Below are 9,753 nucleotides of genomic sequence, written 5' to 3' on the forward strand. Positions count from 1 at the left end.
TTTCTCCAGGGAACCCCAGAGCCCTGTGGACAATGAACTCATGTTGGGTGGGGGGTGGGGGGTTGAAAGACCGTCTGATGCCCAGGAGCCCTGACTTGGCATTCTCCCTCTCCCTCTGTTAATAGATGTTTAATTCCGGGCAGCCACTTATCCTAAGCTTTGATTTCCACTGTGAGTGAATGTGAGATTAAAATGAGCACATGGCACGATGCCGGGCCAATCGTAGACTCCCCACAAGTAGTTGCTCCTGTTATTCACAGGAAGCCAGAGAATCAGCGGGAGGGTTGGTGAAGGTTCTGGGAACACTGTAAACCGGAGCCCAGGTAACCGCTCCCATGCGCCCTGCGGTGTGACAGGAGAGAGAAGACATTTCCCGGGCTCTACTGTGTGCAAGGCTCCGTGTGGAGGGCCTCCCATAAATTAAGCTGGGATTAGCCCCATTCGAGATTTGAGGAAACTGAGGCTCCGGCAAAATGAAATAACTTGCCCCAGGTGGGAAGTGGGGGTGGGGGGTGGGGTTCAATCAAGTCCTCTTGGAAAGACCGAGCAATGGGTGGCCCTGGGCGTGCAGGGCCAGGAGGGGGTGAGGGAGGCCGCAGGGCAGACAATCCCTTTCTAAGAAGTTTTGGAGAACAAGGGTCACATAAAATGGTGACTGCAAGAGCTGTGCCCCCACGAGGGTGCTTGGCCTGTGGGGACCCTCTCCACCGGGGACACAGCAGGAACTAGGGGCAGGGCTCTGTGTAGCACGGTGCCCAGGTGAATGCTGACGACAGGGCAGCACACGGAGGTTGTCAGATGGAGAGGAAACTCCTCACCCACCAGGGACTCCAAGACTAGGAGGGCTGAGGCAGAGAGATAGGCCTGTTGCCCCACCATCCTCCCTAAAGAGAGGCCAAGGATGCTGGCCAAGGATGGCACGAGAGTAGAGCCACGGGACCCTCCCGCAGAGAAAACCCGTCTCCTCTTCTGAGGGGATCTGAGATGAGGCTCATTTTCCAAGAATAGCACTTGCCTCTAGCTATGAGCATGGAAGCAGGACTGAATCCCGTCGTATCTGAGGCTCCGCATCATCTCGAACCTCTGGGTCCCTGAGTGCCCTAAGACAGTGCCCCCTGACCTGGTTCCAAGATCACTTTGAGATGCATGGTGCCCCAAGGAGCCTGCAGACGGATTTTGCATTTGCAGACAGAACCCTCTCTGGGAACACTTGGTGCTCCTGGCAGGCCCTCTCCAACCCCCAAATGACAATGGGACTTGGGCTGTGCTTTTTTGCTGCAGGTAACCGTGGTTCTGAACTCCCCTCCCTTTCTCTGAGGTGAGCTGAACATCTCAGGGCACTGTGCTCAAAGCGGGTGTTGGCTAGTGTGTGGTGTGGGCCAACGGCCATGTGTCCTACTAGACAGTGCCTATCCAGACGTTCGATCCACGGTCAAACCATGGTCCCCCTTTGGGTCTCAGAAAATAGAGTCGTTTCTGTATTGGGGGAAAGCGACGACTTGAGGTGCCCCAGCACTGGGGGCAGGTTGGGAGAAGTTGGGGTGGCCCGGGCGGGGGTAAAGGATTGTGAGGAGGGAGGACACGCGGGAATGTGGGAAGCACCCGTGAGTAGCTGCGTGTGAGGGGGGTCAGTTTGCCGGGGAGCAAGGTCAGGCCCTGGTTTCTGCGAAGACTTGTGGGGGTAGAGCGTGTGCGGAGGAGGATTTGAGGTGAGGCTTGGGCCTGAGCGGGCGAGAGAGGCACCCACCTGCCTCACAACCAGAGCAATCCCAGTCACAGCCGGTGTGGGGAGGCCTCCTCAGCTTTCCAGGCAGCTCTCCCAGCTCCTGCTCCATCATTTCGTCTTCACTCCATCCCCTTCAGTGACCCCCACCGCCATCACACCTCCCCACACCCCCTCTGCCCCTCCTAGCGCAGCAGGGCCAGCCCAGGGTACCAGAAGCTCCGAGAGGTCTGAGTGGGCCAGGCAGCCCCCGCAGGCAGCTGAACAGCTTCCGGCTAAGACACAGAGCGGCTCAAACCCCCCACCCCCAGGGCCACCAGGTGGAGCAGACAGAACCCCCCGCTTTCTAAGGTGGGTTGGAGCTGTGTGGATGCTCCAGTCTGACCCCACAGCCTGCAGGGGTGAGGACAGGGGCAGCTGCGAGTCTTGCCTCCAAGGCCAGCCCCAGGCGGGTTCCAACCCCTCTCTCCCTTCTCCAATATCCTTGCCATGAGTTGTTAGCAAAGAAAGTGAATTTTCTGTCCCTCGCGTGCGGGCACGCGCTTCACCCTGGCAACAAGCTCAGGCAAGAGCAGTCAGCGGCCACAGTTTTCAGACAGGAAATAGGAGACCAGGGAAGTCGAGGCACTTGCTAGGGCTGCTGCTTTCCTGCCGGCCCGCGTCATTCTCCTGCTTCCCTCCCCCAATGCACACGTGTACCCACCTAGGTCCTCTTTAGGAGACTCCTGATGTCCTTGTCCTTTGGGGTGGGTGCAGGAGGAGGGGCCTAGAGACCACGATGCCCCTGGTCGGTGGGACTGAGCTTCAGGAGCAGAGGGAGGCCAAGGGGGAATGGGGGCCCCTGCCCGGCCCCCCTTCACTCCCTACTTAACTGTCCCCCCACCCCCACCCCCATCTTCCCTCATCCTCAGAAGACGTCCTAATCCTCCACACAGGCTTAGTCTTTGTTTATAAAGCTCATTCATATCAATTGTTGTCTCTGATTCTGAACATTGGCCCCATTTTGCACGTGGAGAAACTGAGAGCAAACGATTACTTGACTTTTTCAAGGTCATTCAGAGGAGCAGGGACCACAGCCCAACCCCTAATCTAAGGCCAACTCTGCATCCTAATCTAGGGCCTTGATACCTGGATGTGGCCAGGCTTCTGCAGAGACCTCAGGCGGCTTTTACTTTGTGGGGAGGGATGGCAGGCACGTGAGCACCCAGGGCACTTCCATGCTCTCCTGACAGGGCAAACAGTGCTGGATGGAAGGTCCAGAGGTCAGGCTACAGGCGGAGGTGGGTAGGTCTGGGCCCAGGAGCACCGGGTTGACCCCGTTTCCGCTGTCCTTGGCCGTGAGTTTCTCTTCCGGCCATCCCTTGGCAGCTGCCGTCCTACCTTTAGGGTCACTAAGCACTTCCATCTATAGGGGATCTAACTGTTCCTCTGCCCGCAGTCCATGCGTCACCCTCCACAGGGAGTGACCAAGCTGAGTGACCATAGCTGTGATTCTTGTGGAGAACCCCGTCCCTCAACCTCTCTCACCTCTTTGTCCTGACATTTTTCATCTCTTAGTTTCTTATTCCAGTTCCTCCTCCGCTGGGTCCGGAGCAAAGGATTCCTTCCGCCCCCATTTGCGTCCCGCAGGGGTGTGGACACGTGAGAGAGGAAGTGACCGCTCGGGAAGGGCTTAGAGGTCCCGCGTCCTGCTCCACAAATGCCAGGACGCGCGTCTCTTCTCTCCATCTGCTTATCTTTTGGCTTCTTGTTCTTCTCATTACCTTCTTCTGTTCCTCTGGCTGTTTGGGGGACCGTGGGACACAGGCACAGAGGCCTTGTCTCCTGAAGGCAGACCCACCACATTCAACCCCGCCTCCACGTGCCCCAGCCCCTGGACGGAACCAGCCGCCTGGCCTTCTAAGAAGCCGGAGGAAGCGGGCAAGGCCGGTCCCCTCCGGGCCAGCATCCTCCCCTGGACGGCACCCTCTCTCCTGGTCTTGCAAAGCAGCAGAGGCCGCTGAGAGGCTGCCCGGAGATTTGGGGGCAGGGGCTCGGGGCCCGCGGGCGGCGGGAAGCGGGGCTTTGGGCGAGGAGAGAGGGGAAGCGGGGCCCTGCTCCCCCGCATCTGTGCCTGGTGGCAGCTGGCCAGGCTGTGGAGTGACTGCCTGCGGCTCTCCCAGGGAAATGTGATTTCCCCTTGAGTGAAGCGGACTGTGCAGTGTGGAAATTGGCTCTTTTCTGAGCGAGCGGCGGCTGTTCTGGAGTCGGGGCGGGCTGGGGCCCGCGGGAGGCCGCGCTGGCCCCCGGAGTGCGCCGGGAGCAGCCATGTGCTGAGAACTCATTAGGGATAAATCAAACTAGTACCAGCGTGAAGCCAACACCCTCCCCCCGCCGCGCCTCCGGCCCCCACCCGCTCCGAGACCCCCCACTTCCACGTCCTCCTCCCCCACAGCCAAGGCACCCTCCCCCGCGTGAGGGAGCCGGGCCCACCGGGCGCTCACAGTCACGCACGCGGGCCCACAGTCCGCCGCCCAGGCCTCCTACGGGAGCCGCTGTTCATTCGCAAATAAATCTTTTTTTGTTTGGTTTTCGTTTGTTTGCCTTGGGGAGGGGGGCATTGTTAGCAAGCTTAACTTACGGCCCGGCCTGGCCCGGAGCTTGGACCCGGAAGTCATGTTCAGGCCTCCTATCTTCCCACCACCTCCAAGCCTGTGCCCCCCCACCCCTCCACCCTTCCATCCCCCCTCCACCCCATCTCCTGGGAGGCCTCGGCTCCCCCACGTATGCCCCCCTGGGGAGAGGAGAGCACCCCGCGGCCCCAGCCCAGGGAGTGTGGCCAGAACGTTCCTTGGGCCCGATCTATCAATCGGCCTCCAGGGGTTCTGCTGCCCCCGCAGGGAAAGAAGTTGTCCCTGAAGGGGTGAGCTTGGTCTGAATGGAAACTCATTTCCCCACCAACGGAAAGAAGGGAAGAGAAAGAGAGAAGCTTAAGAAAGAAGGGCTGGTGAAACTAGCTGCCGATGCCAAGGGAAAGGGCTGCTCCGCCTGCCAGTGTAGACTGACTCTGGCGGGTACTGGAACCTGCTAGTTCTTGTCATCATAACGGGACATCACCTCTGTTTCTCCCACCCCTCCCCCAGAGCGAGTGGCCAGTGGTGGAGCTAAGGAGCCCAGAGCTGGGGTGCGGGGCCCTGGCCCCTCCCCATCTCCTCCCCATTGGAGACCCCAGGGGAGGCCAGTGTCCTCAGCTGTAAAATGTGTGGCTTGGGCCGAGATGATGTCTGGCCCTAACATTGTGATTCAGTGGTTGCCTGGGTCAGTGAAAGGCATTACCGGCCTCATCTGACTGGTTCAGGTATGAAGCCCTCTTTCTTCCAAATTCCCCAGGTAATTTTCCACTGAACCCCATAGGAAGCACCATATTGCCGTATTTGGAATCGCGTCTCTGTTGGGTGGGGACGGGGTGGCTTCTGGTGCCCTGCTCACCCAGGGGCCCCGTGTCAGCTGGAGGAACTAAGCCAGGCTTCAAAAGGATTCCAGGGCTGGGGCAGAAACCAGAGTGAGACTAATAAGCCACAGTTAACAGAGGCTGGGGCAGGAAAAGTCTGCTGAGCCCTCCCATCCATTGATTCATTCATTCATTTGGGAGTCTTTCCCGACCCACCTACTATGTGCCAGACTGTGACAGGCATCTACTGGAAAACAAGATGAATCGATTGGATTACACCATCCCCCACCCCACCCCACCCCACCTCCTTCAGAACTTAGAACTGAGATTTTACTGAAAGCCACTAGGACAGAACAAGGCGGGAAGGTGATGAAGGCCTCGAGAGAGGTGATGTGAAGTGCCTTCAGGTTTCAGATATTTGCGAAATCCTCCCTGCCCCTGCCAGGCCTTTCCCTGGCATCCCTGTCTTCTCCAGGAAGCAGCCACTAGGAACACCAACTCAAACCCTGAACCCCCAGGGCCTAAAAGCCAAACCTCTCTTTCCAGAAAAGGGGTGTTCTCCCATGCTTGTGTGTCCCCAGGAGGGATAAGGAGGGTGCTGGGTGAGGGGAGTGCAAAATGTAGGCGATCTTTCCCAAACACCCTCTCCCCGCACTCCAGCCTGGCTTGCCACTAGCAGGGAGCCAGGGACCTGAAGACCTGGGTCTTTCTCAGAGTGGCTTCTTTGTTCCTGCAGGACAAGGGGGCTCAGGTCCTAAACAGCTGGGCAGCTGTCCCTCCCAGTGCAGGCTTGGCTGGTCCCCCTTCTTCCCATCTCAATACGCCCCTGCTCAGCAGGCCGCCCCCCACCCAGCTCTCTGACCACAGCCTGGAAGAGCAGAAGGAAGAGGCCTTGAGGGTGGAAAACGAGGCACAGGAGAGGAGGGCGGGGAGAGGGTACATAGGGATGGAGACCCCCTGGCTGTGGGTTCCAGGGCCTTGGGTTCTTCTTTCCCATAAGCTCCTGCTAAGTGGTGGTGGCAGTGTCAGCCGTCTTGGGGGACAGGCCTCACATCCCTGATCCCTTCCCCCCATCACACTGCAGCCAAGCTCCCCTTGGAGGGTGGAGGGAGGGGCCTGTAGGGGCCGCAGCACAAGGATGGGGGGGGCGCCATAGGAGGGGGGAGCAGGTGCCTTCTCCCAGCAGCCGGCCCAGGGTGGGGGTTGGGTGGGGGTGGGCTGAGACCCAGGCCAAGGCTCAGGGCCCATCTGAGCATGTCGCCTGCTAAGGAGGAGCGGAGGCGGGGGAGGGGAGGGCGGGGAGGTGAATAAATAATAGGAAATAAAACTTCATGAAGCAGAAAATAAAAGGCAGATTATACAGATGTGGCAATTTGAAGGATCATTGCCTCTGTCCTCTTTTTAACTGCTGCATCTGGAGTTTTGAAGCGGCTTATCCTCTCCCTCCCTCTGCCAGGTCCCCGCCTGGCTGGAGGCCCCCATGGGGCCAAGGCACGAGTAGGGACAGCACCTCCAACGGCTCCGCCGGTGGCATTTCCTAGCACCACACGCTGCTGCCCAGCCTTGGCTGAGCCTGTGGGGCTGGGGCAGCGGGTGAAAGGGTGGGCGGGGTGTTTTGGGGGGAAGCCCCGAGCGAGGTGTGTCTGGAGCTGTGTTTGTGTGGGGAAGGGGCACGTCTGTAAGAGAGCAGGTGTGGATGAGGACAGGGTTGGTCATGAGGAGTGGGGACAGGGCAGGGATGACAGGAAGGAACCTGGATGGTCAGGAACAGAGAGTATGAAAGGCACGCCTTGCGAAAAAGGGGCTTTGGCGGAAGGGTAGCTGGAGGGTGCAGTCTAAATCTCCCTATCTTCCTGCAGACAGCTTCTTTCTCCCTCTTCATCAAAATGCATTTGTTAAGCTTCAATTTGACACTGTGCCAGGTGCTGTATAAACAGACATGGTCCCTGCCCTTAAGGAATTTCCAACCTAAGACACACACACACACACACACACACTGCCATTTTGTTTATTTTATTTTAAATATTAACGTATTCCTCACCTTGTTCCAGAGAGGATTTGAGACAGCTCACAGGAAATGCATGTAGTAAATTAGGAAAATACAAACAAGAAATAAAGCATCAGGCCCACGGGAAATATACAAAGAGTGGTCCTGGGCCACCGCAGTTGATCTGTAAATGAGCTTCGAGCCCCTTGGTGGCCAGGTGGAAGGACTTTCACTCTCATCCGTCCTCGTTCACTGAATGAGAGAGTCATCGCTTTTCTGTCCACGTACTTCCTCCAGACCCTGTCCGTGTCTCACCAGACGGAGACAAAGACATCAGGAAACCAGAAACTTCCACCTGACACTGCCGGTGAGGCAGAAGCCCACTTGGCTCAAATATCCTCATAATCCTGGTACGTTGCCTCTCAAATCAGCTGTCACAGAACTGTCACAGAATCATCACTAGAAACGGGAGTACATCTGTATGGAAACTTACCATCTCCAGGAAGATTGAGGGCCGCGTCCTGCACAGTTAGACCCCCGGGTCTGAAAAGCAGAACAGAGATCAGAGCTGAAGGCCGACATCACGAGGCTTTCCCAGAAGCTATCCTGAAGGCCTCCACAAGGTTGCACCTTGGGGGAAGGCTGACTTCAGGGGTGGGAGAAGCAAGTGGAAGAAAGACAGTAAAAGACAATGTAAGAAAGTAGGAGAGCCAAGAAAACACGGAGGCTGGAAGCCCAGGGAGGATACAGTTTCGAGATTTACACTTCTTGACTGTACGAGTTGGGCTCAGAGCAATGGAAACCAACATGCCCTGCTTCTACCCTTGGGAAGCCTATGTTCTACTGGGAGCGGAGACAGAAAGAAGAGGGCAGGGGATGAGAGAAGGACAGGGGAAGGGAGACAGACTTAACTGGGGGAGCAGGGCTCAAGGAAGGTCCTGGAGGAGAAGGCCTCCGGATCGTTGGTTTCCTCCCCTTCCTGGGACTAGCAGTACTCAGAATTTCTCAGCCGCTGGTCCCAGTCCCCATCCTTTGGGGTGACACTACCTCACCACCATCCCCATCTCAGAAGGTGGACTCTGATTACCCTAGGCCCCTGACCCTAGTGATTGGCTCAGAGATGGGCACATAGCTCAAAGTGGGCAGCTCAGAGGGACTCTGTTCCTGGACTTGAGTTTGAACTTTCCAAGGAGCAGATAGTTTCTATGTGCTGGACTTGCACCAAGAAGGTGGTAGCTACGAGGGCCATCTTGCTATCATGAGTGCTGCTCCTGCCTCCTAGCCTGGGAGATGGAGCTCAGAAGAACAGAAGGCAGTGGGGGGCCTGCTCCGCGTGGAGCCCTAGCTCGAGCGTCATCTGACCTGGATAGAGACTGTCCTTTATGGGAGCCATTAAATGTCCTTTTTTTGCTAAAGCCTATTGGAGTTAAGATTTGTTGTTTGCAACTTCCAGGCAGAGGGAAAGTCAAGGCCTTGAATTGTAAGAGCAGAACCTAAGCAGGGCCCCAAGGAGGGGAGGGCACATGTGGTAAGACTGGCAAGGCCGCGTACTAATAGCTAACTTGCTAAGCTTTCCTTCTGTGCCAGGCATTGTTCTGAGATGTTTATGTGCATAATTATACTTATTCCTCACAAGGACCCTGTGAGGTACATGGTGTCATTATCCGCATTTGATAGAGAAGCAAACCAAAGCATATGAGGCCAAGTAACTGGCATGTGGTCAGAGAGCCACAAAAGGGACAGCTGGGACTCAACCCCGGGCAGTCTGACTCCAGGTCCCGGTTGCTGAGACCAGATTGCGCTGGGCCTCGTGCAGGGTCAGACAGGTCTGTGGGTCAGAGGTCGCTGAGAGGTGAGGGGCATGAAGGCTGAGAAGACATTGGATTTGACGATTGAGTGTCATCAGTGGTCCTTCTGGTGTGTCCCCATTTCACGGAAGGGTACAGAGGATGTTGGAAGTTGTTCGCAAGGCAAACAGATAAAGGTGTGAGCAAGCGGGCAGAGGCATCCAGAAAAGTTGGCGGAGGAGTGGTTATGGAGAGTGTGGCATTGAGGAGACCCAGAAGTACGTGCAAGTACGTGCCAGCGTGCATGTGGGGGTGGGGGACGAGGGAGGGAGAAGGACCAGATGTGGGACTGCCAGGCTGTCCTAAGTTTCCAGGCCTTTTCTTTTTCTTTTTTAAACTCACAGAAAAGTTGCATAGTTATAGAGAATGTCCCCAGGCCATATGCTGACCCTACTTATCAGCCTTATTCACTCATTTCATTTTCTTAAAGCCTTTTCCCAGGCTGGCTGCCCCCCAAACCACGAGGCTTTGCCTCTTCTGCTGGTAAAGCACACTCCTCGGCCGCATGCAAGGTCCCGTATGACCCGGCCTGGGCCCACCCTTACGGCCATGTTTCCCTCACCCTGGCTAATCCCAGTCCTCCAGCCCAGCTCCTTCCAACATAGCCCACCTGTCGTCTCCATCTGACTCTGGCTGCCAAAGGAAAGGACCCAAGCCTTGGACCTCAGTGGCCTTTCACTCTCTCCCGGTGCCCGGCAAACAACCAACAAATGAAGGTTATCAGTAGAAAGCCACACAGAGACGCTGGGACACCAGGAAGAGATCA

This window comes from Acinonyx jubatus, chromosome A3 (genome assembly GCF_027475565.1).
Source record: "Acinonyx jubatus isolate Ajub_Pintada_27869175 chromosome A3, VMU_Ajub_asm_v1.0, whole genome shotgun sequence".
NCBI classification, from domain to species: Eukaryota; Metazoa; Chordata; class Mammalia; order Carnivora; family Felidae; genus Acinonyx; species Acinonyx jubatus.